Here is a 6,762-nt window from a genome sequence, read left to right as displayed (position 1 = left end):
CTGGGCGACAAAGAATAATAGTTGATAAGATTTGTTGTCTTTTCATCATACTTTTTGCACCTTGCATCATATTTTAATCGTGAAATCAGGGGTAACACATCCTATGTCCGTTGTTCATGTTTTCAGGTGAAAAATACGCGCAACCCTCTGTCGATCTTAAATATGGCCGATCTTCCATCGATACGCCCGAAGATCGTGGATAATGTGACAGGGGTATTTATAGGCGTTATTTCTATCCCTGTGCTACCTGTAGACCCGGCACCGTGCAGGGCGGTTCACTGACCCACTTCTAGCCGTAATGCCTCATTCATGAGCACTTCCCAGCCACTCATTTGCATGTCTGGGGCACGGCGACTCACAACAACACCGTTTTATGGACTCACCCTCAACAAAAAAAATACGAAAAACGAAGTAACAGTCCATAAACCTGTGTTATTATTCAGCAAGGTGCAAGATGTACTCCTGTTCAATCATGTATGTGCTTTTTTGTCGCTCAAAACGGACGGAAAATGTTGCAAACAAAGAAATATTACAAACACTGGGGCAGACGACCCCCGCCAATGCCCTCTTGACGGTGACCTACTTTTTCAGTGCGCAGGCGCAAGCTCAAACTTATGATGTCATCTCCCCACCATTGACCTACATTTGCCTTGCGCCTGCGCCGTAGGCCAGACTTGTCCCGTTCCCACCACGCCAGCTAGGGTGATTTTTGTGGGATTATACCACAAGACGGGACGCCGAGTCGGGACTAACAAGCTGGGAATTGTGATCGCTACGTTTAGAGGGTGGGAATGAATGCGGCATTATCATTGCAGGCAGGCAAATGAAAATATATGTCCGGCCATCAGTAGCGAGTCCCGCAATGCACGGCGCGCGCAGAACATATGTGCATGGTTATTGCTATACACTAGTAATGTCATAAAATGTAGGCCACGTATATATGAACAGCCTTATGATAAATGAAAAGAATATAATATTCTGACTACAGAAGAGGCGCTCAATAGGGAAAACACACAAAGGATTTAAGACTAGTTAGGATTTAGAGAAGTAGGAACCTGCATAATCTTCATATTAGTCTTCATATTTCACCAAAATGTAGGCCACGTACATATGAACAGCCTTATGATAATTCTGAAGAATATAAAATGCTGACTACAGAAGAAACGCTCAATAGGAAAACAAGGAGGCAAGACAGTGGTTAGAAAATAGAGTAGTAGGAACCTGCATTAATCTTCATATTCATCAAAATGTGAAGAGAATTGATCAACGTTTATGTTTTGCCATGTCTCGCACCGTCTTGGTCATTTGTTGCTTTTTGGCTAGATAATGACACTGATCAACATGTTAACGGTGTTAAGATGGGGACTAGAACTAGTACTAGTTTAGCAGTTAACTGTTTGGTGGGTGCTTAGAGATGCTTAAATGCAGCCAGATTTTTAATTGGATCAGGGTTATCAAACATTGCACGTAGGTAAACATTGTTTCACCACAAAAGACTAATTTGCATCCTTATTGCAAATATTCGCGCGCGCGTGAATACTCAGAGATGGTAATTGTAGAATATCAAGAGTACAGAAACCCGACATACTACAAGACAAAAGATCCCGCATATGCGGTTCATAAATAGTGTCCCCCCGAGCGAAAGGAAATGAGGGCGCCGTCTTGGTTTAGTCTCAAAGCAGACCCTAGTAGACGGTGCCTAAAGATAGTATCAAAGCTGGCAAAGGAGTATAGCCGGCCAAAGGGAGATAGCCGGCAAAGGGAGTCAAACGGACACCTGGTGCCGGCTATACTCCTTTGTCAGCTTTGATACTATCTTTACGCACCGTAGGGTCTGCTTGGAGACTAGTCTGGGTTGGGAACTACATCGTCCTTCATTCACATTCATACCGGCACGTCGCACGATCGATAATATACAGGTACAGGGCGCTGACCCATAATTCGATGTGATCCTTTCAATGACCACTGTCTGAACCCTGAGGTCTACCTTTATACATCATCAGCTATAAATGTCGCCGTGTATTGATTCGGTGTGATAAGTGACTAGGGGTGATTAGAACACCAACCTTTTCAGAAGTGCAGTGATTGCAAATGTAAGCAGTCTTGCGGGCGGCTCTTGGATGAAAGGTCGAACAATCTCGGCCCAACATGGTTGACATGGTCAAATTGACCTCGATATTGGCCACAAATTGTCTGCGAGCAAAGTGCGAGGGAAGCGCGACCCCTAGCGAGACCTTTCGTGAAGTGCAACAGCACTGGCGGCACAACTTTTTTGTTCACTTTGCAGCGAAACCGATAGATGACGTTAATAAGACCAAGTTAGATTCTTAGAACATCACGTAGATGTTGCCTCGATTTAGACTCGAGTTTCGAACTTTTTCGTCAGAACAAGTGCTTTGATTTTGTAAAGGAGAGGTTATTGTAAACTAAATGTAAAGTTAGTTCACCTTTATACGTGGGGTAACCTTAGTCCGTTGTATCTGAAATGTAAAGATATCGAGTCCACGGACGGTATACGTAGTTTCTACTGAAAAAACTGAAAATATTGCAGTTTGAATTCACTGTCGATTTGATATCCCTAAATACCCCATTTTTAAACGGAACGGATATAGGTCACCTCGCGGATAAAGGCTAACTAGCGTTAACTGTTAGTTGATAACGTTTGTTACATGTACAACTTTTATTAAAAATGATAGAACCATAGGCATGCAGGAATACCTGCTATATTCTCTACCTCCAACTTTCCATGAACTATTTATGTATCCTACTGGTCTACAAATCCCCTCTTTTGTCCCTGATCAGCAAGATGTAGCTTGGAGTCGTTTCGATGGTGACCGTTATAAATCACCTCACGATGGCACGCTGAGAGAGAAACCTACAGAGAAACAGTTGGTAAGACCTAGCCTCCATAGCAGGCTCTCTGGGCCCGGGCCTTTTTCGTTTCTTTTTCGTCAATTACAGAGCTAGCTTGCATCTTCTTTTATGGAAAAGTCAGCTACGTTTTAAAATGGCGTTTGTGGGCTGTGACGTGCAAACGTCTAGATCAATTAGAAGTTATGCGCACATTCTACAGATCCACAGCTTGCACGTACTTTGTGGAAAATTCAGCTTCGGTTTAAAATGTTGTCATCAGAACTCCAAATGGCGTTTGGGAGCTGTCGGGAGCCATCAAAATGGTTCAATTTAGACGCTTCTTCCCAAAAATGCATCCTACAGATACACAGCTTGTGCACATACTTTTATCTAAAAGTCAGCTTCGTTCTAAACGAAGTCCCGAGAGCTTAATTGAGCCATTAAAATGATTCAGTTTTAAAGTTTCTTTGCAAAAGCATACAAGTAGTTATTAGAGTCACTCGTGGGTAGTGTTCCTTTGTGGACAAATGTACGCTCACTTTCTCACAGCTGTGATTCTGTAGGGATAACCATCTCAGTTAGGAAGTCCACGTGATGTCTGGTAATTATGGGAAGAAGACTGATCACTTATAATTCATGAAGGCAATATTGTTTTATCCAACTTAATTTCTTCGCACGCTCGCATCAGTTTTTGGGTACGTCCATATAACGTTAATCAAATCAGTATGTCCTAATGTGTTTTTTACGCCTCATCATTGAACGTTAAAAATCTCGTGAAATTATCCAAATGTCTGTAACATAAAAGTGCCTTTTCAGTGAACTTGCGTCGCTGCGGGGTTCGTTCACTGCGTCACCGTTTTGTTATTTTCTCCGATTTTTTCTTGTAATTTAGATATTGCGTAATAGGTAAAAGTATGACTTAGAAGACGATAAAATACACAAAGAGTAAGAAAATTCGTCATTTGTCTCTGACATTCGTTGAGTATTGTTCAAACCCCGCAGTGACGCAAGCTTGACGCGAGTGCAGTGAGAGTGCACCTTAAGACACGTTAAGTTTGACGTAATTGCATGACTGACATTCTTCTTCAGTCCCGGTTTCACAACGATTTAACTCGCGCGCTTGGGAGGTGAATTCCGCTCCCCCGCCAGACCTTGGACTTCAAAGAAACAACCTCCAAAGTACCGCGACTCCGGAGGCAGAGTTTGGGGAAAGTGGGCCGTTTTGCGTCACATCAGCCACACTATTAGACACTGCATTGCCTAGATTATGCCTAATCTCCAAGCAGAGCTTACCGGTGGCATAAGTTAGTATCAGAAGTTTGGGCAAGGAGTTTAGCCGGCTAAGGTCCATTGACCTTCGTGGTGGCTAATGAAACTTCTCTGTCAGCTTAACTCCTTCCCCAAACTTATGATACTACATGTATATATATACAATCATGCCACCGGTAAGATCTGCTTGGAGATTAGCTTATGTCCCTTTCTACTAGGATGTCGCTCTTGCCGCGCTCTCTCTGCGACTTACAATTTGACGGATCGCTCCATGAATTGTATTAAAAAACTAATTGTTTTACGCTTTTTCTTTTCAATAACACTTTTACATTTTGTATGATATACCTAGTATGAAATCAAAGGTAACGCACATCCGTTTAAGGTTGCAGTGAGATCGCCGTTTCTTTTCTATATACAATTCGTTGAGCGATATGTCAAAGGCCGCAAAAGTCGCAAAGGGCGCGGCGAGAGCGCCGTCCTAGTGGAAAGGGGCTATTAGCCGTGAACGACACATGTAATTGTGAGAATATCTCACTGGACTGCTGTGTGTCAGCGACGTCGCAGTGTTCTAAATTGAATTTGTGTAACCATTGCCTGAAATATCATGCAAAATGTTGTAGTATGACTATAAAGACAACAAAACACATAAAGCGGAGAAAGATTCGTTTTTTTATCGACAAACTTCGTGGAAGGGTCCTGTCAAATCGCTTGGCCGCAGCGATGACGCCAGTGGGGAACTTGGAACATTTAACGTAACGTGTGTATGAAATTTGTGCCTTTTTTGTCAAGCACAATGTACATGTGCCGTCACTGTCACAATTCAGTACGCCCATTCCACTATGGCGGCGGCTGTGCAGCTACCAATCGAGTACTCAACGAATTTCATAGATAGTAGACGAAATGTTTTATAGACGAAACGTCTTTCGAGGCATACTTTTACATCTTGCATGATAGTCTAAGTATGAAGACAAGGGTGACACAAATCCAATTCAGGTCGCAACGAGGACGTAGCGCGATCGCCGTCTAGTGTAATAGGGCCCTTTTTTAATTCACTGATCACGAATCAATTCGCCCTGCACATACCAGACTTCCCCTGCACGTCTCAGCCTGCCCTAGTTCACATACACGCATGTCTTGACAAGTTATAAAACTGTGACAAGCTGACCTGAACCTAAACTTCTCATGCCCCTCCCCCCTACATCGTGTCCGGACTCTCACGGGTGGTGCCGCCGTGCTTTCCTGTCCCGGGGCAGAGTGGAGATGGGAAGCGATTGGACGTGTCCCCTACAGCACAGAGAGCCGCAGTGTGTGTATGTGTATGTGTGCGTGTGTATGTGTTTGTGTGTAGATGAGAGTGAGTGTGCGTGTACTTGCGTGCGTGTGTGTCTGTGCGCGCGTGTGTGTGTGTGTGTTTGTATGTGTGTGTGTGTCTCTCTGTGTGCGTACGCGTGTGTGTGCATGTGTGTGTGTGTGTGTGTGTGACTGAGTGTGTGTGCAGTGTGTGTGTGTGTGTGTGTGTGTGTGTGTGTTTGTGTGTGTGTGTCTGTGTGTGCATGCCTGCGAATAGTATTGCTGTCTAGCCAATGATAGAAGAAAGAAGGAAAGAAAGAATGAAATAGAGAAAGAAAAGAAAGAATGGAAGAAAAGAAAGAATAGATAGAAAAGAAAGAAAAGAAAGAGTAACATAGGAAGATGAATGAAAGAAAGGAAAAAGCATGATAAGATATCAATGTCTTTTTGGCGTCTTTGTCGCTTTCCCTAACGGTATTTCAATTTCTACACATTTATTCATTACATTACTTTTGTCCCCTTCACATGCTGATTCCTCCATTCCTGAAGTGATCACCTGTCTTCCGTGTATCCCCTGGCTACCAGCGGGTGACCACACCTACGCGACGCCCACACCTGGGGCAGTGTAACATTGAACTGTCGTATTATATAGTTAAGACAGAGATTTACAGAATATACACCGGAGACTATGTTGGTCTCGCTATCAGGTGAAGGTTATCGTTACATCAGTGGAGAAAAAAAATGAAGCAAACCAGCACTGTAACATTGAATTATAGTATTATATAGTTCAGAGAGAGAGTTTCAAAAATTACATTGGGAAATACGCTAGTCTCACTGCCAGGTGCGAGCTATCCTTGCATCACCGGAGAAAAAACAAAGCATAGTGTATAGTTATAATCACACTTACCAGTCTAAGTTGATACATGATTCAGACAATTTTTGCATATTCGGTCTAAAACTCATCAATTCCGTTGTTCCTTCGTTCGTTCGTTCAGTACCCTTGTCGTACCTAGTGGCATATAGAGAAAGACGTTTCTTCGCCTTACCCAGAGCTGTGCCGATTGATCTACGGGAAGACCCCTGATGCTTTTATAGGATGATGCAAAGCGTAGTAAACTATCGAAATGCATAAGATTATCCACAAGTGTGAAAAACAAAAAAAAAATGGATCATTAGGTGTACGTTCTCTCCTCGGTTTGACGAAAATTCGGCACTGGAACCGAGTGCTGAAAAAGGAGGGCGAGGTTTTCGTAGTTTTGCCTGTACACGATACAGTCAGAGGAGTATCATAGTGAATTCGAGATAGACGCCGTTATACCCCCCTCACATTAGGTGCGATTCGATCGGACG

General features: G+C 43.2%; 1 protein-coding gene across 3 annotated transcripts in view; it reads right to left on the bottom strand.

Annotated features, from left to right (window-relative positions):
• The window catches only part of LOC118420765 (nuclear receptor subfamily 5 group A member 2-like), a 101,197-nt gene that overhangs the window by 87,499 nt on the left and 6,936 nt on the right, over nt 1-6,762 (bottom strand). The window contains exon 1 of one of the 3 annotated variants that reach the window (XM_035827742.1): nt 2,067-2,178. The exons of the other annotated variants lie outside the window; for them this stretch is intronic. The gene's annotated coding sequence lies outside the window, so the exon portion shown is untranslated. Of the gene's footprint in view, nt 1-2,066; nt 2,179-6,762 lie in introns of those variants that run through there. 3 annotated transcript variants of the gene reach the window in all.

This window comes from Branchiostoma floridae, chromosome 8 (assembly GCF_000003815.2).
Source record: "Branchiostoma floridae strain S238N-H82 chromosome 8, Bfl_VNyyK, whole genome shotgun sequence".
In the NCBI taxonomy this organism is placed as follows: Eukaryota; Metazoa; Chordata; class Leptocardii; order Amphioxiformes; family Branchiostomatidae; genus Branchiostoma; species Branchiostoma floridae.
Note: the sequence above shows the minus strand (reverse complement) of the source record. Positions and strands in the feature narration are given on the sequence as shown.